Genomic DNA, 26,720 nt, shown 5'->3' on the forward strand with positions numbered 1-26,720 from the left:
ATGCGTAGGCCGTAGTCTTCGCTGAAGACTCTTAAATGGTAGGCCGTATTTTTAAGGACTGCAAGGAACAGTTGTCAAAAGTGAGGTCAAAGTCAAATGCACTGTGTTTCCATCATTACTGCTGGCCTCTGTCCAGATAAAGTAAAATGTACCCCTTGAAGCTAGCAGCAAGTCCTGTGGTTGCATCAATAATAATTTTCACTTGCACAGAAAAATCCCCCAGTAGCACATAAATGTTCATGAACTCCCCTCTCTTATTTTGCAGAGCTAGAAAAAGTGGTAGAGAGAAATTAAATGCCTCCGTGAATCAGCAAAAAAAATCTAGGGAGAGAACCCAGGACAGCTAGTCTTCCTGCTTTAACCCACACATCTGGTACACACGACTGGGAAAATGGTTATTATTTTTCACTACAAAGGAGATGACCTTCAACTTGAAGCATGTAAAGTTAAAAAAAAAAAAAAAAGGACCTTAAAAGACACCAGTTATTTTGTGGAAGAAGAATCAATAAAATAGCAGCCTAGGGCACAGTTCTTTCCAGAAGTCAAGATGGTATCTAACCAAGGTCAAGATTGTATCAACCAAGAGTTCAAAGACCACTCTCTTCCCCATCGTACAAGTCATTCATATTGAGAGGGCCTCAAGATCAAGGAGGAAATCATCAAATTGCCAGCAGTCATACCAAATGGGATTGGAAACTGGCTCTTCCTGTTACATCTCCTTTTCCATTCAGAGTACAAAAGGTGAACCCAGGGAGCAATGCTCTGAGACCCCAGGAGAGCCCATTTATTAGGCATGAACCCACACCTACTGTTCTACAACCTGACCCCCACCTCTTCCCAGATAGCTGCCTAATGCTCTAAGGACCTTCAGAAAAGTTCTTCAGTTAAAGGTACAAAGCCTTTCAACAGGTCTCTGATCCTAATGTTTCCACCCACAGGAGTACACTCATGAATACACCCAGAAGATCAGATAAAATCCTGAAAACATGGGCAAAGTCTAACCAACAGCTGCCCCTTTTAAGTCATGAATGGGCACACCTGGCCATTTGGCAACTGTTCTTTCCTTCAGCAGATCTTACCTGCCTAAACAGGAAATGGTGATAAGACTAAAACTAGTTCGTGTTCCCTGCTATGGTTTCTCAAACTTGAGCAGAACTCAGTTTAGAAACAGAACCTTAAAAGAAAAAAAAAAAAAAAAAAGAAAAATATAAAAATCAAGTAAAATACAAAATAAAAAGAAACAGAAGCTGAGGGTGTCCTAGATCAGTTCAATGGAATGTCACGGAGCCATCAAAAATAACAGAGATAATGTCTGTCCAAGTGTTTTTTAAACTATAAAGCCTGGCATACAATATTACATATTATTACTATGATAATAAATAATGCTAAAAGGAGACTATGAAGTTGCAACAAAACATCAATAGCAACTATCAAATACCTATGGAAACGACTAAGAACTTAAAGAAGTCAGGTACAGGTCGTTGGTTACTGTGTAAAGAGGCTCAATTTTATAAACCTTTTAAAGGATTCAAACATTTAATAAACAATAAGTTTAAACGCTCTCCTGTAATTATAAATGTCTATGACCCAATTCAACAGTAAAACTCATGTCATAAATCTTAACTCTGAAGGGGACCTCCAAGTAACCTCAAGGCCAGCCCCATCACTTCTATCACCGCAGAGTAAAGAGAATCTAATTTTCAAGGTGTAGACTCTTCTCTTCTGTGGCATACTAGTGCTTACTGGTGTATAATATAATCCACTCCTAACTTACTCCAACCTGAACGAACATCTAGGTGGAAAGAAGAATGGACAGGCAAGAGAGGCCTTTATATAAGCCCCATTCACCAAAGTACAGATCACCAACTTACAACTGGAAATAGAGCTTTCCTGTGCCAGGTTCAACTCCTGTGGAGCTACTGAGGGGCACTTGGTGGTGGCACCCTGTGTGCACCCAGTGGACCACCAAGCCCTCAGGCCTCTTCCCCATGCATGTGATGCAGTCTAGATAGGACACGGGCCATAACGCTTTCTTCACTCTTCACAACGATGTAAAAATCAAGTTTAGTCCCCACACTTCTAATCAAGCCTCTTAACTGGAAAACCAGCTCCAAGTATGCTTGAGGCTGCATTTTCTTAGCTTTCTCTTATATTTTATTCTTGGAGTCTTTCTTTAGCATGATTATTCCTTTCAAGTGACTTCATGCACGACATGGATGAGGGAGATGAGGAACAAAGCAACGGGAAATGACCAAAGGGAACACGGTCGTCACAATAAAACAGGAAGCTCCCAGGTACACTGCCCCTACAAAGGAAAGGGCCCCTAAAAGGTGGTTTTCTCTGTGGGGCCTGTGTCACAAAAGCTACTTCTGTGAGGTGTGCAGCTGGCTGGTACATGAATACAAACAGCCTCTGTAGCCCATGGGATGTGGGCATGTCTGTGTCATATAGGGTTTCTTCTGTGCCTCTCTCTCTTTTGGGAGAGTCAGGTAAACTCTGCATTCAACAGCCTGTCATGCAGGGTGCGGTGGGGAAGGGGGAGCAGACCACCCCCTCAGAACTACAAGGCAGGGCCTCTCTGCATATTGGTATCCTCCTCCCTCTCCCACCCATAGTTCACTTACCCTCCGTAATACAGACAATATCTCTTCCCTGACCACAAGTTCAAATCTTGGCATTGACATTTACTAGCTATGTGATATTGCACAAATGACCTGGTCCCTGAATCCCAGTTTCCTCACCTGTAAACTGGAGATAAAGACGCCTATCTTCAAAGGCTGTGAAGATTGAATGAAGTCATGTTTTTGGGTGTGTGTATAAGGCTCCTACCGCTGTATTATACAGTATTTGGCACACAGGAGGTATTGTTCTTCCTCTCTCTGATGTAAAGACTCACATACTTAATCTTGAACTGAATAATTGTGTTTATATATTATCTCCCCACCTAGGCTGTGAAGAATTTCTTCATTTTAATTTTCCCATCGAGTGTATTAGCTGAGCACATATGAGTGCCCAGTGTGCCAACTGTAGTCTAGGATATTGAGCAAGCAGATCATTTCCCCCATATCCAATAATATCTGGTAATGTTTCCTGAGGAAACTACTGCGAGTTCTGGATATAGCCAATCTCCCTTGGACTCCTCAGGCTACCTCATGCTCCCTCTTCCAGACATATCCCTCTGCCCTTTAGAACGCCCTTAAGAACTTTCATAACCCAAGTTATCTATTAATTTGATCACTTCTTGAGTACATTTCTCTTGAGAACAGTTCTTGGGTAGATAAATATTTCCTGAGTACATACTATGTGCCAATGACAGGCACTGTGAATCCAACTTGGACACAGAAATGGTAAGACATGATTCTTGCCCATGAGGCAACTGGAAGGAGTCAGATGGGAACATAATAAACACTCAAAATAATACAGTATACCAGAGGCTAAGAGAAGAGGAAGTCATAATTCAGCCTAAGAACATCACTCTTTAATTTTAAAAATACGTATTGCCTTCAATGCATTGAACTTTGTGGAAATAGTAGGCAAAAGGGAAACCCCATCCTGGACTATTACAAAATAGGTCAACACTTATTAAGGCAAATGTCATTCCAAAGAAAATCTCAGGACTGCCAAGTCCTTGTCAGTACCTTTCCTCATGTTAAGCCACGTATGATGCAAAACAAAAGAATTTTCCTGCAACTAAAATTTGGAATTCTGACCAATCCATTCACACACATATTCACAGCATAGCATGTAAGTAGTTAGCACCAGACTAGGTGCTGAATGGAGAAAAGAAAAAAAAAAAAAAAGAAGTGTAAGCCTTAAAAATTTCCTGTCAATTCCTGGCAAGGAACAGATCCTAGAGGAAAGATGTGCCCTGATGTAAGGTAAACTTGACAGGAAAAATGGGCAGGAGTAGGGGTGGTAGCCATATGATGATAGAAGACATACTGGGTCATAACACTCCACTCTTCCCAAATGGGAAGGTGGAGGACCAGGGGCAGGAGTATAAAAATTACCTGTGTGACACCAGAGTACCTCTACCAGAAACCTTGGTGTCATATAGTAAGAAAGGTCTACCCTATACAGGTTCAATACTAAGGTAGATGGCCCAGTCAAAAGCTATTTGGGAAGCCTGCAAAGGTCTCCTGCATGGACCACACAGCCAGACAAATCCCACACCTAGATACCTATCTACTACAAATACCTCAATAAACTTTTTCTTAAAAAGTTTCCAAGTTAATACTTTATTCCCACTTCTTGAGGACTTACCATTCTTTCTTTTTTTTCTTTAAAGATTGTATCTATCCATGAGATACAGAGAGACAGAGGCAGAGACATAGGCAGAGGGAGAAGCAGGCTCCCTGCAGGTAGCCTGATGTGGGATTTGATCCCACGACCCCGGGATCATGACCTGAGCCAAAGACAGATGCTCAACCACTTAGCCACCCAGGTGCCGGGCTTATCATTATTTCTCCATTAGCCCTCCCCTAAATCTTTATTCTTGTCACTAACTCAGCTCTCCGCTGATACACAGAGTGAAACAAAGGGTTCCCGAAGGCCCGATCTTACCCATCTTTGCATCCACCTGGTAGAGTAACTGGCACGTAGCAGGCTCTCAGTCAGTGTTTATATAATACCCAGTCATGAGGCAGGCAAAGAGTACAATGAAAACACGGACCCTTGGAATGTCACAGGGTTTACAGGCTCTCCCCTTAGTAAAAATTCTCCTGGTGCCGACTGGCACAGATCCACTCCACCTGACTAGCTCCAAACACTAATGATCAAGGAACATGCTTTGCATGGAAAGAAACTTCTTCCATACCCTCAGAACATACTGCCTCTCTAGGCGCTGCCTGCTAGGACAGCTGTACACAGAAATCTTAAACTTTGCCCCAAGACCTGGCCACATCAACTGTGCAAAACCAGCCCCTAGCAGGACCTGCCAGAGGGACACCTGAGCTGCAAGAGTAACCAGAGACGCAGGCAGCTGACCTGCTTGCAATGTGGAGGCAGTACTGGTTAGCTGCGAGCTTAAACCAACTAGAACTGGGCAATACCTGACAAATACCCTATGAGACCGAGAATCAGGTGAGCAGACACTGGCATCTCTTATGCTGCAGGCTGGGTTGGGAGGAGATGTAGTTCCCTGGCTCAGGGAGCACGGGGTGGCTTCAGATGGCCTGGTCTCACTCCAAGGAGCCCAACCAGGGTCAGGTGCTTCCTGGGGGCTCTGAGCCAGGCTTTCTGGGGGCTCCTGTTTTTTGTTTTTGGGGGTTTTAAGATTTGTTTATTTGAGAAAGAGAGAGGCAGAGGGTAAGGGAGAGAATCCCAAGCAGAAGACACCACTGAGTGCAGAGCCCAACGCATAGATCAATCCCACGACTGGGAGATCATGACCTGAGCCCAAACCAAGAGTCAGGTGGTTGCTCAACCTTGCTCAACTCACTGAGCCACTAAGGTGCTCCCAGGGCTCCTGATTTTAAAATGTTGACAAGTAGTCCAGGTAGCAGCCAGAGAAACAAAAGCTTTGTAGACAGATGGTGATTCCACCTTGCCTTGGTGAGTCTGTGCTGCAGCTGGAGGAAGAGCGAGCACAGGCTACCCTCACGAATGTGTTAGTCAAGGAGAAACCAGGACAGGATGAAGAACTGGAAGGGAACCCCAAGGTATAAATCCAGTTTGACTCCTAAGGATGACTGGCTTCATGCAATAAACGTCCACCCAACTCTACGGTTCGTACCACACCAGGATACAAAAGTGAAGATGTCATACTCCTGCAGGTCATGCTTTATGACAACAAATGCCTTTTTTATTTAGAATCTTACCAATTTCATTACCATATTGTTTATGAAGAGCAAGACAGAATGAGAGGGATGTAGGGAGGAAAGGACAGAAAAAAAAGGAAGTGAGAAGTAAAGCAGGAAGCAACAAAGAGGGAGAGCGTTGTGTGTATTAAATGTGACAATCCTTGTACAGGGCTCATTCTATTCATTATTATGGGGCCTGTCACTGCATCACACGAGTCCGTATTGAACACTGATGATACAGCAGACAATATTCTAAGGGCTTCTCACATATTAACTAATTTAATGCTCATAACCCTATAAAATATTAGTATTTCCCTTTAACAAGTGAGAACACTGGGTACCAAGAGATTAGGTCAGCCTTAAGTACCCACTCCACAGCTATCAGGTGAGAGATCTGGGATTCAGACCCAGATCAGGTAGTTTGATTTCAGGGCTCATCTTGTTATCCCTTACATGTGTGGCTCCCAAGGTACGGTCCTTAGAACCTGGGAACTTTCAGATGTGCAAATTCTTGGTCCCTACCCAGTCCTACTAAATCAAAAACTCCAGGGAAATAACCCAGCAAACTGTTTTTAAAAGCCCTCTAGTATTTCTGATGAACAGTCTGAGTGCCGCAAAATTAATTACAGTACAGTGCTTCTCCATATAGTGGCTCAATTAAGACAGATAATAAAATACCTCTCCCTCTTGCGGGGGGGGGGGGGGGTGGGGAGAAGCCTTGCCTGGCAATGGGCAAAGGTCAAAATACCTGGATCATCCATTCTCTCTCTGTTTAGGGAGTGGCCTAGGGCTGAGGCTTGGCAGAGCAATCTCAATTTCCTTTATTTTCAGAGAAGTCGATTTGGCTTCTCTGACTCTAACTATACTTGGATGGGAGAGGGCGAGGAGCTGGTAAGAATCCTTGAATATTCTTACCCTGGTTTAACTTCTTCATAGCATCCCTACATCAGTCAGTGGATTTAAGAGGCCTCAGTGTCCCCAAATACCTATCACTAGATGACAAAGAAAGTTGAAAAGGAAAGCTTTGCTCTAAGTGTTAATTTGGCTTCCGACAATACATGGCAGGTAGATTTGTCTGTTCTTTCTGCTAAGTTAGTTCAATTATTCAAACCGGTTATCCAGTTGGTGGCTCCTCTGAGCCTGCTGCTTCTCCTCCCTGGAGCAGCTCACCCCTTGGCCATTTCACTGTTCATTAGCACCTCTACTGAGGGTAAGCAGGGAGGAATAAAAGGTGAGGAAACTCAAACCAGTCAATTTTTCTCCTTGTTAGCAGCTCTGGTAAAGACGTGGTGGGAGAAAAATTTGTTATTGGTTAAAACGAGACACTGGGATTATCCATGGGCTCCAATTGTCAATGTTCTCCCTGCTTTTAATTATCAGATAGAGTCAGGCCAGCCTAACTTGACAGCATTAGCCCAGTCTACAAGTGAACAGAAGCATTACGTTCAAATTCTGGAATTTCTACAGAGGTAGCCTATGGTATCTTCTTACCTTAAATTAAACCCCTTAAAAATGCTACGGTCATGGACAATTTTGATCACAGGTGAAAAGTCTTAGATCCATCATACCTCACTGGACCCCATCTTAATTTTAATAATGGACTTTCCCTATCACTGCAACTTCCCATGACATCTTTACTGTCATAAGAAAAACAAGAACTCTAACAAGAAACAGGTACCTACTATAGTCTAGGATGCCAGACCATCTGCTGGACGTCTTCTAAACATTACCTTGCTTACTTCTAAAACAACTTGGCAAGAAATTTTTATTCTGATTTCATAGAAAAAGGGGTTTAGAGAATTTAAGTCTCAAGAGTTCTTAAGTACTAGAGCTAAGATATGAACCTAGAGCTATCTTCTCCCACCCTCACCCCAAAACCTATGCTCACTACACCCCACAACTCAGTAGGATTTCTTCCACCTTCTAAATCTCTCTGGGACAATGCTTTCAAGGCTCATTTGGCTGTGCAAATTGCTTTTTTTTTTTTTTTTTAAGATTCTTTATCTATTTGAGAGAGCATGAGTGGGAGGGAGGGGCAGAGGGGAAGGAGGGTGAGAAGCAGACTCCCCGCTGAGCAGAGAGCCCAGACGTGGGGCTCGATCCCAGGACCCTAAAATCATGACCTGAGCCGAAGGCAGAAGCTTAACCAACTGAGCCATCCAGGTGCCCCTGCTCTTTCTGACTTTTAAAGAGTAAGGCCATCCTGAACATGCTTAGAACCGCCTCACATCCTGGAGACCCTGGATCGAGTCCCATGTCAGGCTCTCTGTGTGATGCCTGCTTCTCCCTCTGCCTGTGTCTCTGCCTCTCTCTCTCTCTCTCTCTCTCTCTCACGAGTATATAAATAAAATCTAAAAAAAAAATTAAAAAAAAGAACCACCTCACAGTTTCTTCACATATGTCCTCTTTCCTCTTCTATCAGCACTAATACAAATAACCAGCAGCTTCCACCCCTTTGCCAAATCTGTACAAATGGCCACTAGTTGTTCATAGCTTCTGATTAGTGGGAGACCAGACGTTTCCTGTATGGCAGAAGCCTGAGGCCTCGGTGGGAGAGGAGCTTGTAAAAGATGCCTTCACTTCCCAGATGAGTCAGAGCCAGCCAGGGTGCCAGGGTGTCTGCGTAGAAGTCCATGCCCTGGATGCCACCACACGATCACTTCCTATTTCAGTGAGGGAAGCAGCCAAATGGTCCAGCATGAAGGCACAAGGAAGAAAGGGAGAAGGAGGTCTGTCGCTGTTCCACTCCCTTTTCTTCTCCTGCCCCTTTCTCCGGCCCCACCCTCACTGGATTTTAGTGTCTGAACCTGCCTCCCTCTTCCCCAAGCCTCACTGGCAGGGAAGCTCCCAGAGACCCACCTTAGCCCCCCCAAAGAAGCCACAGAACCTGGAGTCTCTCACCGCAAGAAACACCGAAGCCCTGTAAGGCTGATCAGAAATAAAGTCAGCCTCTGCAGTGTCCTGGGAGATTACAAATGGTCTTGCTCTCTCATTTGTCAGCCAGTCCTTCCATGCCATCCGTGCGGTGAGTGAAAGACAGGCTGGTGTGACCTTCTCTTGGTGCACAAAACACTACAGAAGCTTATTCTTCAAGAAAGAAGAGTCTCTTCAGTCCCCTACCCACAGCACCTAATGATGCCTCATCACACAGTGGACCTCAAATATCAGTATATTTTAAGGGTATAAAGTTTGCAGGCATTTTTAATATGAGTTACATTGCCCAGAGAGATTATGAAATAATTTAGGGCAAAGACCCTATTTGTTTGCCAAAGAACATCAATATGATGTTGGGACACCAAGGCGATGCCTCCTAACTTGAGATGCAGGCCTCCTGCCTGGGGCAAATGGATCCCAGTCTCCAGCACGTGGCTCCCCATGGCCCAGGCTTCCATCTCCCCTCCCTGTGGGCTTGCTGACAGGGTTGCAGCTTGGCCAGTCCTTGGGGAGCTTCTGTATCCTTCACTGAATCTCATCTGCTTCCACTTCTGGAGATGCCAGAAAAACTGCCCCAAATGATTACCCTAACAGATTGCATGAAACAGTAAACACATTCTGCACAGCCTCAATGACTTCAGGAAAGAGAGACAACCCAGACCCTGGTCAGCTTCCATCTGAATGACTCTTTGTGAATCACAGGTCAGGGATCCTCCACAGGCCCCTGCAGAGACTGGGCTTGAGAGTCAGGTAGCCCTAGAACCAACTACTGCTTATTCCAAAATACAATACTAATGTCAGGCTGGCTTTGTGCATGTGTGACCCATGCAGTTGCACAGGGCCCCATACTTGGGTGAGCTTGCCTCTGCTTGTTTTATGCTCTCCTGTGGCCGTCCCCAAATTCTTCATAATTTCTGAACATTTTCATTTTGCACTGGGTCCCACAAGTGATGCAGGAGGTCCTGCCAAGTACTTTAAATCCTACCCAAGAGTCACTCCAGTAATTCTGGGGAGCTGTGCCAATAGAAGCAGGGTGTGGTCAAGCAGGGTATAAGGTTCTGGGATGGCAGGGGTGAGACATGGAAGGATGACCACTCCCTAGAGAGGAGGGCACTGGTCAGGCAATGGGGAGCGCAGGGTACTCAGGATGGGGTGAGACCGCCAATGTGATGGCAGCATCAGAAACCGCTTCTCAAATACATACACCAAGTATTGCTCACTTTAGAGCCCTATTTTTGGGAAACTCCCCAAAGCTATCTCAAATCTTTGATTATGGGCCTCATTTTCTCGCTCTGATTTATACATAGTCTGACTTTTTCCCAATGTTTCCCAAGCTTGTTTTAAAAGTTGGCATTCTATTTGTTTGTTCTTTTCTTTTCAGCTTGGGAGAAATTTGCATGAGATGAGCGTTGTTGAGATTGAGAGAACTCCACTTCCAGGCTGTTAATAACTCTCTCCGCAGGTCCAGGCTCTGTGGGCTACAGAATGGGTTGCTGCGGTAGTAATACCAGGTCAGACACCATGGATCAGCACCACAGGGGGGAATATGAGGGCCACTCACAGTCAGTCTGGAATCTGTCTGGGTGCAAACTTCCCCATGATTATCCACATCAGCAAACTATAGAAGGGCCCTGGTGATTCAAAAGGAACCAGAAAACAGAGACATGTCTCAATAGCGGTCTTGTGATCACTTCCAGGCATATGAGGTTGAACCTTTTATTAATGTTCTCAGACATGACAGAGATGGATGGACATTCCTTACTCTTCAGCGTGCATGCACACACGTGTGCACACACACACAGCAGCACAGTGCTATCCTATGGGGAGAGACCACCGTGTTCCTTTCAAAAGGACAGTTATTTTCTCTAGTAGGAGTAAATAGTCCATAGCACCCTGCTTGTTCCTCCAGCCTCTCCTAATCCCCATGCACAGCCTCCCCTCCAGAACCATGAAATCAGCAGGAAGCAGATATCCTTTCTGGGCTCTGTGTCACACAGCACTGCCTGCGCATCCTAATCAGTGATGAAACAAGGGAACCAAAGCAATTGCCATCAAAGCTGAAAACGTGGCACCCTTGGCTCCAGGTCTCTTCTCTCTTGGGAAGGCAGAGCTGGTCGCTTGCTTCTTGGCAAAAGGAAGAAAATGGAGCTGAGCAGACACTGCTGTATTTGGAGTAGAAGAATGACATTAATGCTCATGGTGCAAGGAAGGGCAACAACAGGCAAAATGAAGGTTTCTCCCTGTGGCTCAGGGGAAGCCATCCACCTGTGTGCACTGAAGGCAGAAGGACATGCTCAAATGAGTGCTTGCTGCTCACCACACTGGCCCTTGTACTCCCAGGAACAAAATTCACCTAATTATTTTTAGATCTAAGAGATGAGGAATCTGCACCTAACTCCTAGCCTGGGATAGGTGGCTGAGCAGCTGATGGACTGTGTACAACTGTTTGGAGGCCACTAAGGTGTCATCCAGTTTTAAGAACTGGATGACAGGAACATGTAGTTGAATACACAGATCTGGGAGGAAAAGTAAGCAACGCCTAACACAGCAGCTCAATGGCTATTTCAGCCACTGTATGAAAGAGAAATGATAGAGTTTTAGAGCTGGAAGAGTGATCAATAATCCTCCTGACTGGGCCCCTTATTTTACAGACAGAGGAATGGAGATCTCTAACGTAGTTTTAGCTGCTGGTCTGAGTCATGAGTCTTCCCGACCCACCTAGAGCATTCCTAGAGCAAAGGAAGAAAGAGAGAAACCAGTTCTGCTCTGCCCGAATCCCCCACCTTCAGCCAAAATTCGACCAGCTTCCACCAGATACTAATACAAATGTCAGTCTACACACTGAAGCAGTCTGAATGGATCCCATTCATTTTAGGTCAACGGAGTGGCATAAAGCAGTCCCAATACACCAGACCACAGCCCTGATTCATCACCTAAATGGGTCCAAATGGTCTTCAATGCAAGGGTAATATACAAGATGTTGCTTTCTTCAGCTTTTCAGGATCAGACCCAGAGTGCTCAGCAAACTCCCATTTACCAAGACTGCAGACTTGATACAGCTGGGTCAAAAGGTCACCGTTCCTCCCTGGCTCTTGTAGTTAACAAAGAAAGAACTGCTGAATATTTATTATTATAAGAAACCTAATAAAGAGATATGATAGAAATTCTCTTATTCGGATTAGTTTTCCTCTATTTCCTCCTACAATCTAGATTTTTTTTTTTAAGGGAACTCAAAGCCTTTACTTCCAAAGGGTGATTTTGTGTAATTGTGTGACCAAAGTCACAGAGAAGAATCAGCTGCCACAAATCCCTAATTTATGATAATCATAGAAAACAAAACTGCTCAAAAACAAGACAAGCAGGGCAGCCCGGGTGGCTCAGCGATCTAGCACTGCCTTCAGCCCAGGGTGTGATCCTGGAGTCCTGGGATCGAGTCCCACATTGGGCTCCCTGCATGGAGCCTGCTTCTCCCTCTGCCTGTGTCTCTGCCTCTCTCTCTGGGTGCCTCTCATGAATATAATAATAAATAAAAATAAATAAAATCTTAAAAAAAATAAGACAAGCAGTGTCTGACCCTCCTTTATAAGGTCTACTCATTGTCAGCAACAAGAGAAAGTGCTGATTTCAGGAGAGAACAAGGCACAGCAGTGAGGACCATGGCTTACATGGGACAGACCTGCGTTCACAGGCCACATACGACACTTATTATTAGCTATATGACCTTGGGTGAGTTACTCATCCCATGAGTCTTGGTTTTCCCATCCTTAAAATGAAAATATGTGAAGCAAGTCAGAGAAAGACATAGTATAGAATTGCACATATCTATGAATCTAAAAAAAAAACAAAAACAAAAACAAAAAAACCAACTCACAGAGAATAGACTGGTGGTTGCCAGAGGTGAGAGTGAGGCAGGTGGGGGTGGGGTCAAGAGGTACAAATGTCCAGTTATGAAAAAAATAGGTCCTTGGGATATAATATACAGAACAGTGGCTATGGTTAAGTGCTGTACTATATATCTGCATGTTGCTAAGAGACTACATCTTAAAAGTTCTCATCACAAGAAGAAAAAAGTTCACAACTATATGTGTTGATGGATGTTAACTGAATTTACTGTGATAAAGATTTCCCAGTGTATACATATAGCAAATCACTACACTGTACACTGAAAACTAACATCAATTCCATCTCAATTTCTTAAAAACTTAGAAATGAAAGAAAACAAAGATAGCATCACTGACTTATAGGACTGTTGTAGGGATTAAAGGAGATACAACCTTCCACATTCGAAAAACCCCTCAACACCGTCCCTACATTTCACGGGCTCCTGTCACACTGCCCAAGATCAGGGCCTCGTCAACTAATTGGGATAACATCTGTCATCATCTCCAAACTGGTTCTGATGCAGCCATGGTCTCCCTTCTCTGATTCACCATCCACAGCCATCACCCATGCTCCCCAAACAGAAGTAACATGCCCCACCGCCCTCACTGCCTCCTCCATGTCCCCCCTCCACTCCCGAGCACATATCACCTGCCCCAACTCACTGAGCCCAACTCAAATGCCCCCTCCCCTCTCTACCAGGAAGTCTGTCCTGACCCCCAATCCTGAAATCAGTGTTTATTCCTGACCTTCCACCGCACCGATCACTTTTTGCCTCAAGTTATAATCATCCACCTACATGCCTGTCTTTACTGCTGGACTGTAAGTTGTGTCTTTTCCATCATGGGTTCTTTGCCTCTTGAGCTGTGTTAAGCCATGCATGTAGTAGGCAGTCCATAAGGTCTTACTAAATTATTACTTAATTAGCTAATTGGTTTCAGCAGGCCCCTAATAAAATGTATGCTTGAAAGGAAGAAGTAGGCCCGGGTAGTTAGGCAATTCATTATCACAATATCTTTGATTAGTCAGTGATCAACTTGGAAAGCACAATAGCTGGAGGCAAACTCGTGAGATGGTGGACATGAAGCTGGGTACATTTTCAGTGGCAGCAAGCAGCAGCCCTCCTTCTACCTGTGCCCAGGGAACATGGGCAGGGCAAAGCAGTTTTTCTCAGTCTTTCCTTCTCTTTCTTTCTCTGTCCTCTTTCCCTTCCTCTGATCTTCCACTTTAATTCATCATTCATTCAGTAAATATTTAATGAGTGCTTACTATGTGCTGGATAGGCACTCTTCTGGCACCGAGGACAAAGTGAAACACCACCACAAGTTTACATTCTAATGCAGCGTATCTCAATCTTCAGCATCCTCTGACGCATCTGGGGATCTTGCCAAACAACAGAATCTGTCTCAGGGGGCCTGGGGTGTGGCCAGGCACCTGTATTTCTACTGAGATCCGAGGTGATGCTAGTGCTATCAGTCAACATTCTCATAGGAAGGTTCTAGACTAGAGAGCACCGGTTCTCTACCCTGGCTGCACGTGGGAATCACCTGGAAAGTCTTATAAAATACTAATGCCTGGGTCTCTCCCCCAGAGTCTTGATTGAATTGTTTTGGAGTGCCATTATGATTTCAAAAAGTTCCCATGATTATAATGAACATCCAAGGCTGAGAATCGCTATTTTAGCGGGAGGTATGGATAGAAAATATATTTCAGATGAACACTATGAAGAAAAATAAAGCAAAGTTACTGCAACAGAGAGTGAAAGAATATATTATTTTATACAAGATAATCAGGGAAGGCCCTTCTGAGGAGGTGACATTTGAACAGATACCAGATGTGCAGGAATAAACCATGCAATTATTTCAGGTAAGAGCTCTATATGAACAAAACAGCACATGCAAAGGCCCTGAGGTAGGAGTGTGCTTGGAGTATTGGAGAGACCGCAAAGGAGACACAGACACAAGAACATTCACTAGGAGACTTTATCGAAATGATGGTTCACCATTATAGCAAAATAGTTAATCTGATCCTAATGGGAAGTCTAGGCACTCAAAGCCTGAAGGAGTTCAAAATGAATAATGCTTTAAACTTTAAAAACACTGATTTGGGGAAACATCTGGAAGTAAGGGAAATGCACATGATTATGTTAAATCATTTATTTTTTTTTAATTTTTATTTATTTATGATAGAGAGAGAGAGAGAGAGAGAGGCAGAGACACAGGCAGAGGGAGAAGCAGGCTCCATGCACCGGGAGCCCGATGTGGGATTCGATCCCGGGTCTCCAGGATCGTGCCCTGGGCCAAAGGCAGGCGCCAAACAGCTGTGCCACCCAGGGATCCCATGTTAAATCATTTAATCATCATAAGAACTGTATCTGATAAATATCATTGCCCTCATTTCAGAAATCAGTGACCAAAGGCTCAGAGAGCTACATGCACTTGTGCATGACCACAGAAAGGGGAGATTAACTCTGGTCGAAATGACATTAAGATCTGTTCTCTTTCTATTACACGTTAATCACCCACTAGGTTGTTCCCTCTTATTCTCACTTCACATATGTCCCCCATCTCAGGTGGAGCGGGTCAGAGAAGGAGGGCACATGTCAGAAGGAGGCGGCAAAGGGTAAAAAGGGAGGGAAGAAAAAAAAATTCAGGAGGTAAATAAAAGAGGCAGAGAGAGGGAAAAGACAAGAGAAGAACTAGCAGACAGCTGCCTCCCCCATCCGGGCCTTCAGCTCCCGACTCTTCATCGTAAAAGCCCCAGGAAATGGTGTGAGAGTTAATCTCACGTGTCAATGTGGCTGGGCCATGGAACCCAGATATCTGGTCACCAGTCTAGATGTTGCCATGAAGGTAATCCTTAGACGAGATGAACACTGTGGACTTTGAGTAAAGTAGACTGTCCCCCATAACACGGATGGGTCTCATGCAATCAATCAGTTGCAGGCCTAAAGAGAAAACACTGAGGTCGTCCCTCGAGAAAGAGAGAATTCTACTCCAGTCTTTTAGCCTCAAGCTACATCAGCTCTACCCTTCTGGCCAACCTCCACAATGGTGTGCACCAACCGTAAAATAAATCTCTGTGCACACTTACACACAGACACACACACACACACACACACCAGATTCTGTTTTTCCAGAGAACCCTGACTGATGCAGATGGGCACCCCAAGTAATATCATCCCCAGCCATGCTGAGGTGATGCAGCTTGGTGGGGTTCACGTTTCTAGAAAGGGATGGGACCAGACTGGCTCCTGGGTCCTTCACTCCACGCAAGGCCTCTCTCTCAGAGCTGGCATGTCATCCAATGTCTCAGATGAGGTTAACATGCTAAAATGTGACCATCCAAGGAATGTTTCCAACAGCCCTTCTATCCCTTAAAACGAACTGGATGGATAAAAGAGGAAAGAGCACAAAGGCAAACAACACTTAGGAATACACAGCACTGATGTATTTCACTCTGCCAACAGCTGATGAGAACGCTATCCTTCCGGCTTCTGGGGCGCTCCGAAGGGCCCCTGTGTGCCAGGGTTCAAACCTCCACCTGAGGATCAAACAAAATGCTTTGTTTTTATGAGGCTTCCTTGATGGGCTGGGAAATAATGAGGGGAAATGAACACAACCGCAGATGCCACGCTAAAATTCCAGGACTAAAAAACACTGAATAAAAGGCTGGAGCTTTACTGGAGCCTTGACAAAACGGGAGACAGAAAGCGGAAAAAAATACAGAAAAGTAATTCAGTGATGCAGTTCCACCCACGGGTGAACGTTGGGAAATACCACACAATTCTTCCCCCAAGAAATGGTGATCAAAATACTGACTGGTTCAAAAATAAGGGTGTTGAAGAAAGCAAGGAAATGACGTATAAATCACGACTTCAGAGTATTCCTCCCTGTTTTATTCAAGTTTTTGAGTAATTAAGAGGATGTCCCTGAAATGACCCAGGAACCCTTGGTCCCTTGCACGATGGACATTTTGAAAATGCTTTTGGGTGAAATGTTTGGAGAGCAGAGGGAAGAGCATGGATCATCCCCCCAGAAAACAATGTCACAGTCTTGTTCCTTCGAGAAGGAACTCGGGTCCAGAAATAATCTCTACACACCAGTGTCCACGTGAGAGGACAGGAGAGGGAGAAGCAGGATCTCCGAAGAGAAAGGAAGCAGGGTCTTTGAAAAAGCAAGTTTCTACATTCAAATGAAATAAATTCTGCTCCCTCCTCGGTGGCGAGAAATGAACCTCCCCGTGGGACACTCGTAGGGGGGCTGGTGCGGGGTGACCCTATCCATGCACCACCCCTCCCCCCAAAACCTGAACTGTCTCCGTGAGAAGAGGATGATTCTCATTCCTGGAGATTCAGCTCTGGAAACTGAGATTCAGAGCACCCGTTTCACTCCGTAACCAGACAGGAAAAGGAGTTAAAAACACTGAAGAAAACAAAAATAGCAGGCAGAGTCGGTGTTGGAATCCAGGGGAACGGAGGTTGAGGAAAACAGAAGGGAGACAGGAGAGGCAAGAGGAAAGCCAGGCTCGGTTCTCTGGGGAAACCCAGATCTCTGCAAGAATGGCCAAAGACCTTCCATGCTCTTTGCACAATTCAATCGGTCAGTAGTGGTTATTCTGCACAGTGCTATGACGATTTAACATTTGCTAAGGCCCTGCATTGGCGAAGGAGTCCCAAAGATCCGCCATGCCTGCTGAGGCCTCCCACCCTCCAAGCCAATGGAGTCACTTTGTCTCAGTGGGCTACACTGTAGTCTCCAGGACCCATGTAAACACCAAGGAGGTGGCAGTTTTCTTGGTGTGACCTGAGGGGAGGCTCTTGACCCCACTCACGACTAACTGGCATGTCCTAAGGGCCCCCTTTAGAACTTGTCCCCGGTGCTCAGGAACTGTGACCGCCAGGCTTCTGTTAAAGAACCAGAGCTTTCCAGGAAGGGCAATACATTCCTACCAGTGACCTCATTAGCTTGGATCAGCTCCTCAAATGCCCTCGTTATCAACTAGCAGAGCACAGGGCCCCAAGGCAACCGAGTATTTTAATAATAGCTGTATCTTATAGTTGTGGAGTACTTTTCAGTTTATAATACATTTTAAGGAGTGTTAGGGAGCAGGGTCTCTGGGGGTCACACCACCTGGATTCAAATCCCATTTCTATAACCTTCTTGCCAGTTTCTCACTGCAAAATCATCATGATGAGAGCAGCTACCACCCCGACTTGTTACAAGGATAAACATGGAATCAACAGGCAAAGTACCTTGATCAGTATCTGAAACATGGCTACACACAATACAAACTGATTCCCCCCAACCCTGAGGCAGATATGAGAAGAGGAGCTCAAAGAGGTGAAAGGTCTTTCCTGGTAACGAGGAGAGCTAGGTTCCAGAAAGGAGGTACAGAAACACACACAGGGAGGCATATACCTGCACACCTGCTGCTCAGAAGGGATGGGTGTACTAGAGTGGACGGTGGGTACGAGAGGGTATCTGAGTGATCAGCAAAAGCTGCAGGACTTTGGAAGGGGATAGAGTGCCACCACGGAGCAAACAGTCCTCCAAAAAGAGAGAGCTGGCTTTGCTTCTACAGAAAATCAAGATTTCCCTTCCACGGCCTAGGCCAGAATCAACCAAATGCTTTCCTAGCATGTGATTAATATACTGCGTATCCTGACAAAAGAATACTCTGCAAATCAGTTCTGTAATGCTACCCACATGGCATGCAGGGAACTATGCTATGCTGTATTAGTCAGGATTTTCCAGAGAAACACAACCAATATGACGTGCGTGCGCACACGTGTATATGTATGAAGAGATTTATTTTAAAGAATTGGCTCCTAACACTTATGGATGCTGGCAAGCACAGGATCTGCAGGGTGGGCTGGCAGGCTGGGAACCCAGGCAAGAGGTAATGCTACAGTTCAAGTGGGAAGGCTGTCTGCTGCAGCACTGCCTGTTGCTCAGGGCAACAGGTGGGGTGGGGGCGGGGGTTGGTGGTCAGTCTTTTGTTCTATTCAGGCCTTCAACTGATTGGATAAGACCCACCCTCATTATGAAGGGCAACCTGCTTTATTCAAAGTCTACCAATTTTAATGTTAATCTCATCCACAAACTCCTTCACAGAAACATTCAAAATAATGTTTGACTACATAGCTGAGCAAGATGGCCCAGCCAAGTAGATATAGGTATCACCCCTACTTTTCAAAATTTTGTTACACCACTTCATTTTTACAAAAGACCTCTGTTAGGACCTGTATTCACTAACCAAATAAAATCTGAAGAGGATTTTCCCTTGTATGAAAAAAATGAGAAAAGTGGAAATAGTATTCAGTGTTTTGTTTTGCAGCGAGCCATTACGGAGGCAGAGCACCCCAAGCACCAACAGTGGCCCTGCCAGCTCCTCCCCCAGGAGCCATATTCAGCATCTCAGCATCAAGCTACCACAGCTTTGAACTGTGTCTGTGAACATCTGTGTTTCACCTCAATTTATTTTGGGGGTCTGTGAGCAAGATGTGCCTGTGTTCTAAGACATCAGAAAAGCCCAAAAGATGTTGTTTTGGGTTTGGGAATACTCAAAAATTTTTCCATATAAATTAATGGTAACTACCTCTTCGTATTACACCATTTCAACTTGAGAACCTTTTCATAGGAACACTCTGCTTTTGGATAGTGGGGGAACCTGTTCATAAAACTGACCATCACATATGCCTCAGGTGTTTGCCTTCAGAGATCCCACAGCACAGAAAATTATGAGGTCACCCAAAAACATAGGAGTTCTACAAAGACTTTCAAACAAGCAAAAACAAAAGCAAGGGGGTAAATCTCACGAAATTCAAGCCAGTGGTTACTTGGGGTGGGAAGGCAGGGGTGGAAAGGGAGAGGGGCACACAGGCAGGGCAGTAGTATTGGTAATGTCCTAGTTCCTAAGTTAGGGGGTAGGTTCAGAGGTTTTCATTTTACTGTTACATTTTGTAACTCATATAGCTTCTTTTAAATATATATAAACATATATAAACATATATACCTATATATATATATATATATATATGTTGGTATATATATAATATATGTCAGGTGTTATAAAATAAAGGGAAGAAAATCAAGCTTTCAGACTATGTAGTGAGATGACCACCTCAGTACAGCCTCCCTCGATCACTCCTGAATAGGAATCTCTCCTTCCCTGATCATACCGTCTACTCCATGTGTGAACCAATACCACTAGATGACTTTTCACAAACTTAGGCCTTCTCTTCTCAAGTGGATTTTAAGTCCCTCACATTCTGGGGAAGTTTCTTACAACAGTTTTCATCCTGCCTCCTCAACTGCCCCAGAGTCTGGCTGAATGTCTGAGTAACTTAAAAAAATAAAACTAAATTCACTGATGGCTGAAGAACAAGGTAGGTGGGGACAAAGGTAACAAAAATCTATCAGCAAGAAAGCAGAGTTGCTTGAGGAGCACCAGGTTTCAGCACCACAGAAGGCCTTAAGGACTCTAAAAGTTGGCTTGAGAGATGAGAAGCCAGGTGGGGCCACATGTTTGATTTTTATATGCCTGGAGCGCAACAATGCCCGTCCCACCTGGTAGGGTGGTATAAGTGGTCCTCATCTTAATAAAAATGACACAGCAAGACCTGTAGAGGGGATGCACACCAGACAGGTGAAAATCTCAATCATCTGTCACGTCCAGATTGTGAGCAGCCGGTGGAAAGCACCTCCTCAAGAAAACACAGTATGGCACCATGGTACTTCTAGCAAACTGCCAATCTTTCAGCAAGCTTCTGGCCAGTCAAGACAATAGCTAGGAAGACAATAGCTAGGACTCCCCAAAATGGCCAACAGTGAGGAGTGCTTTAGGTGTCTGAGTCTCTCATCCACACTGTCAATTTTCCTCATCAGGACTTCTGAACCCTAACCTTGAGAAGCTTTCATTTGTCCCATGCACCCCAGCTCTGACTTATTCCAATTTTGGTTCAATGAGATCAAGGTTGTGTGTGAGAGCTCTCCCTCACTGGATGGAGACAGAAGTTAGCCTGGAGAATAAGTAGAACTTTTGATGTACCCTCACCACAGAGCTGAGGATGACAAATAATGGACGGGATAACTTCTCTACTTGCCAAACTTCATGGAGTTAGGCTGGGAGAATCACAAATACAACTACTGCGAGAAGACTGGATAGACTTCAAATAGCTTATAAATGACTCCTATGTAAGAGTCACTTTATAAGATCTAATCTAGAAAGAGAGAAGGCTGAGATTAGAATTACTGTAACCATGTTCTAGCCCAGCCTCATCAATAACAGGTGAATATGGCCCTGTAAAGTGACACGACCAACTCAGTGACATTTCAGGTCACAAGCAGGTCACTGGCAGAATTAGATCCAGGTCTCCCCATTCCATGGTCAATGCTGTTTCCACCATGCTTTCTAGGACAGATCATCTTACCCACCTGCCACATCCATGGCTTGGAATTTGTATAAGTTGGCACTAAATCAAAGAAAGGCCCAGATCAGACTATATAAATCCACAGGAAGGAGTTTGGAGAGCAGCTAATTCAGGGGGAAATAATTGTCTCCTTACACTAGGAGAGGGAAAATCATCAGGGGCTAAACCAAACTGAGAACACACTCGGAGCCACACACTGGTTCCGACAATTCCGAAATTTCTCACATGGAGGAGAAACTGCTCCTTCCTGATAAGAGCATTCTCAACGGCAGCCTCCAGGTTGGCATTAGAGGGAACAAACGAGAACATGAAATGATCGGTGGAAATGCAGTGCACAACTAGGTTACAAAGTCTATGTGCAGCTCACATGGAGGAATCCTGCTATCCACTTAGGGTGTGGTTCTCACCCAGGCCTGCTCTGGCTCTGGGCTGAGGAGACCACCTCTACACGGGTATGACTGCCAGCCACGTCAATCTTGGTAATGGCAAATGAGCCCTTGCCTCGGGATTTATCCTTAAGACTACCTATCTGAGAAGCAGGGAATGAAAAAAAAAATTATTTCCCCCTTCACCAACACATTTTTTTTTTTTGTCTTCAGCCTCTTTCACATGCCTGCACTTCTTCTAGAATCTGAAACGGAGTACTTTTGTTTACTTTCATATGAGTTCCCTGAGGTTTGATTGTTGATGTCTGTACAAGTCAGTGATTAGCATTCTGACTTCAATTCCTTCTTCAGAGTCAGCCAAGGAGCCCAAGAAGTTGGCTACAACCACTCCCCCTGGGAACAATAGGCCCTTTCTACAGAATACAGGTTTGTCTTCCTTTCTAAACACCCAAGAGTTGGTCCTCTGGCGGTAAGATCTACCTGACTGTACAAAATGTTCACTGTGGAGCAGAGGGCTCCCCCAACAAGAGAAACCAACTTGTAGGTCCTACGTCCAGCAAAGTCAAGGCTTCACCCCTGATTCCATTTACAGAACTCAAAAGGTAAATTATATGCCCCATCAAATAGCAAATAGATACAGCCATGGAAGCAAGCATCCTGGAACGAGGCCTGGAAGAGCAGCTGCGCTGCCAGAAGCAAGCCTTACAGGGACTCTTCCTGCCTGTCAATTTAAGAATTCCTTAGTGTTTGGTTAATACTTAAGACTTCATTTCTTACCCACCCTGCTCTCAAGTCTGGTTGGCCCTATGTCTCTCTAACACTTGAAGTTGGGGTCATTAGGACATGGAGTGCCTCGCAGTGAAGCCTAGAAGGTAAGGAAGGTTCTCTACCACAGATGCTCGGAGCATGTTGACAATTTTACTGGGGCAAAATTTCAAAAGCTAAAGTGCACAACATCCGGGCCCTCTCCTCTTTTATTTTTCTTCAGGACTACTCCACAAGAGACGATCTGCACTTGTGCTTGCTTTCACAGTGAGAAGACACGGTGTCCAGTCCCTGCTCTGCCTGTTATTGAATACTTTGTGCATCAGTTTCTCTGCCTGTCTATGAGATGGTAAGAACACACCCTGCTTTTCTCACACGCTTATTATCAGGATGGAACGAGATAACAAAAGCAAATATTTTAAGAGCTGCTTCATAAATGCAAGGCATTGTTATTTTCATTCCTTTCACCAATGTGGTCATTGGGTCTGAGGACATCAAGAGCTCAGACAAAGGGATGTTGGCAGAAGGAACATTCGGTTCTTTTCATCCCTGGCCCAAAGAAGTCCCCCAAAGGATCTGCAAAACCAAGGAAGCTGAGTGGGTGAGACTCCCACCACTACAGTATATCCCTCAAGACTATTCTGGAAAAGTCCACAGGTTCAAGGCTGTTGCTTTCATTTTCCCGTGTGCTTCCATGGTATTAAAAGCACTTCAACAGCAGCAGCTGGACTGGCTCCCAGCCTGCCTTCTTCTCTGGAGAGACAGCTTGGTGGGCTGATGAGAGTTAGGGTGGTCTTTGCTGCCCTCCTTTCTTCCTCCTAGAATATTCTTCAGGGGGGGAGAATGTTATGAGGGAACCCTATGGTTCTAAACCAATTTCCTTGAAAAGCTCCACTGGCATGGGATGGTTTGGAAGGTCAAATTATTTGGATTTGGGGAGGACTGCTTGTTTGGGAAGAGGTGATTTTCTTTTTAAACTTTCTTTTACCCTTTTGTTGATATTATCATGGTTTAGGTTAATTATGCTAGGGTCTGGGACTTCATGTCCTTAAGTCAGACTACAACAGACCAGACCAGACTAAATCAAGATTTTCTTTCTCTTTTCTTTTTCTTTCCTCCTTTTTTTTTTTTTTTTTTTTTTGCTATTCAGGCCAAGAAGAATTGAATAGTCCAAAGCACGGAGGCAGTTCACTGCAAAATTGCTCCATTATCCCAATGCAGATAATCTAATCCAAAGCTGCTCAAAAAATATCTGAAGACCAGGAAGAGAATATAAATAAAAGAATCAAATGCTTGAAACACACACACACACACACACACACACACACTCCACCACCACTACCAAAACCTCCAAATGACTGACATACCAGAAAAATTGGGTTTTTAGAGAGCCTTTGGTTGTTTTAGAAAACATGAACAAACTTCACCAGGCAGTAAGTCCCTGTGAACTGTTTCCCAGAGCTGGTGTGTCTGGGCACCAGCCCATGCTGCTTCCCGTTTCTTACATGACCCTCTATGTCTATCATTTCTAGCACTTTCTTCCCTAACATAACCACCACCAATAACAACAGGAGAAAAGGCCCGTGAATTCACTCCCCTTCCCCTTCTCCTGCTCTCTGCCTCTCCTCCTTCCCTGTTTAACCCCCAAATTAGTGTCCCTTTGAGGCTGTCAACATCCACTGACTGGTCTTCATAACACCTGTCCCCCTTCCTCACTCTTTTTCTTTAAAGATTTTATTTATTTATTTATTTATGAGAAACACAGAAAAGAAGCAGACATAGGCAGAGGGAGAAGCAGGCTCCCTGTGGAGAGCCTGATGTGGGACTCGATCCCAGGACCCCAGGATCATGACCTGAGCCAAAGGCAGATGCTCAACCACTGAGTCACCCAGCTGCCCCTCCCTTCCCCATTCTTGAACGATGGTTCCTTCATTAAACCAGTATCTCTTGAGTACCTACTGTGTGTCAGCACAGTGCCTTATGCCAGAAATACAATAAAGAACTAAACATAGTCCCTGCTCTCACGGTGCCTACCTTGTGATAGCGAGACAGACAAAATAAAGAACAAACAGATAAAATATCCACAAGTTGTAGTAACTGCTAAGAAAGGAACAAACAAGAGTCAGATTAAAAACAACAGGAGGGGCACCTGAAAATGCTTTGGAGCGACCAAGTCAGCTTTTCTTTTTTTATTTTCAAAACCTTAGAAATATACACATATCTTAGGTGTTGACTCTTATACTCACGGGGCAATTACCTAGCTCTTCCTACAGTTTCCTTTGAATCTCAAAATGAAAAGGAACAACACAGTCGACATCATTCAGTCCAGATTTCTTCAGGAAGCTCTCCTGCTCAGCCCTCTGGACCTCCAGGAAGGACACTCATCTCCCAGTGGGCAGTTAGTTACAAGGCGTTCCACTAGCCTCTGAGAATCATCTGAAATATCTCCCACAACTTCACATGCATTTTCTTCTACTCAGGGCTCTTGGGAAATCAGGGAAAAAAACAACAACCAACAACTGATCCCTGTTTCAACTATACAGTGAAAACCTGGACAGTATGATCAAAGCCCCATGAGGGAACAGAGTGTGTTTTAAACTTTTTGGTGTCACTCACATTGGCTCGCCCATCAAAAGTCTTCTGATTTTTTTTATTTCAAGATAACAACGTTGGCCATTCTCATCCCCAAATTTCTCTAAACTTTTCTTTTTAAACCCGTGTTCTACACCTTCAATTATTTTTATCACACTTCTCTTCAACTTCTATATTTATACAAACTCTTATAAAGAATGACTAAAACAGGAAAAAATACTCTAATAAGGAACTGACTAATGCAAAGGTTAGCAAAAGGGTTATTTTCCTTGAAACTCGTATTATTTTTAGTATATTTCAACACTTTTACCCAATACATGTACCAAATAGTGTTTTCCCTTTCTGTCTCTGAAAGGTTGGGGCCCTCCTTACATTATCAGTCTTTTTTTTTTTTTAAGATTTTATTTTTATTCATGATGAGAGAGAGAGAGAATTATCAGTTTTTAAGAACTACATTCATTTTTTTCTAATTTTCAGAGTAATTTCTGACATCTCACAACTTAGAATATAAACTGCATACAGGCAGAGGCTACTGTCTTTTCCTGGTGAGCTTCCTATCAGAGTTCATGAAGAACCAAGTTCTTTATGGATCACTTAGGTAGGCTCTGATGGCCATGCTGATGATGGTTTTTGAGGCCAACTCAGCCTTTGTTCCTCAAAGTATAACTTTTTACCCTATGAAAGTCCTGTTTGAGTTCTGCTGCTACCAAGAGGCCACAGGCAGAGCCCCTGACACACAGCAGGCACTCTCCTGTGTTACACTGACCTGAACTGCCTCAGTTTTGCTACTTAGCTCCCTCAAAAAAAAAAAAAAAAAAAAAAAATACACCACTCAGGAAGTCAGGGCATGCCTTTGGAAATTTCCTCTCACGAAAAAGCCAAGGATAGGTCTGGAAGAAAAATCTACTTCTGGCTATAAAAACTAAAGACACTGAAAACTCTTGAGTCCTCACAGGCAATGGATGGCATCAAAAAGAATGAAATTCTGACACATGCTAAAACACGGATGAACCACAAAATACAGGCGAAGTGAACCAGGCCAATCACACAAAGGCAAATACTGTAGGACTCCATTCATGTGAGATACCCAGAAGAGTCAAATTCATAGAGACAGAAAGGAGAATGGTGGTTGCCATAGACTAGTGGAGAGAAGGGTGAAGTGTGGCCTTTGCTTAATGAATAGGGTTTTAGCTGGGGAAGATGAAAAAGTTCTGGACACTGATGGTGGACACAGTTGTGCAACAGTGTGAGTATACTTAGTGACACTCAATTGTACATATATGCACATGGTTAGAAATGGTAAATTTTATGTTATTTTGCCATAATTTTTACGTGGAAAAAAAAAGACAGTGGCTGAGAAAAAAAAATTAAGGACAAACAGAACAAAAAACATAGGAACATGAAGGACAGTTGGACTTGATTTTGTTCACCAACTCTCAGATTCCTGGAATGAGAGGATCTCCCTCAAAAACTTAAAATGGAAGTTTCAGAATTAATGGTTTTAAGCCCTGCAGTCCACAGTGCATACTGAGAACCTCCAATGTCCCAGACCTCATGCTAGGTACTGGAAGGAGATTAAAGTTGATTATAAATAGACCAAGGAATCCTCAGGAAAATGAGACATATACTCAAATAACTATGCACTGGGCCGATCTGAATTGAGGTTTATAAAAAGAAATTCAAATGTAGTATAGGAGAAAGGGCAATAAGCTCAAGAAAGGTTTCCAACAAGAGTTCAGAGAAGGCAAGTTCATAAGCATTTAATGAAGGAAGTTGGACACATGACCTTGACCTACTTGCACCTTTGCATCCCTTCTAGCAAATGAAGTGGGGCCCTCAGTATGTTCTAAGGTTGTTCCAGCTGGAGAACCTGCCAATCTACATGTTACATAATATGGAGGACGGCCACACCACTTTTGGATGTTTGGC

The 26,720-nt window shown here is 44.2% G+C and overlaps 1 protein-coding gene across 5 annotated transcripts in view; it reads right to left on the reverse strand.

Moving 5' to 3' along the window:
* ETV6 (ETS variant transcription factor 6) overlaps positions 1-26,720 on the reverse strand; it is a 234,856-nt gene that overhangs the window by 165,394 nt on the left and 42,742 nt on the right. The window contains exon 1 of one of the 5 annotated variants that reach the window (XM_077871051.1): positions 1,872-2,283. The exons of the other annotated variants lie outside the window; for them this stretch is intronic. The gene's annotated coding sequence lies outside the window, so the exon portion shown is untranslated. Of the gene's footprint in view, positions 1-1,871; positions 2,284-26,720 lie in introns of those variants that run through there. 5 annotated transcript variants of the gene reach the window in all.

Source organism: Canis aureus, chromosome 25, assembly GCF_053574225.1.
Source record: "Canis aureus isolate CA01 chromosome 25, VMU_Caureus_v.1.0, whole genome shotgun sequence".
Lineage (NCBI taxonomy): Eukaryota > Metazoa > Chordata > Mammalia > Carnivora > Canidae > Canis > Canis aureus.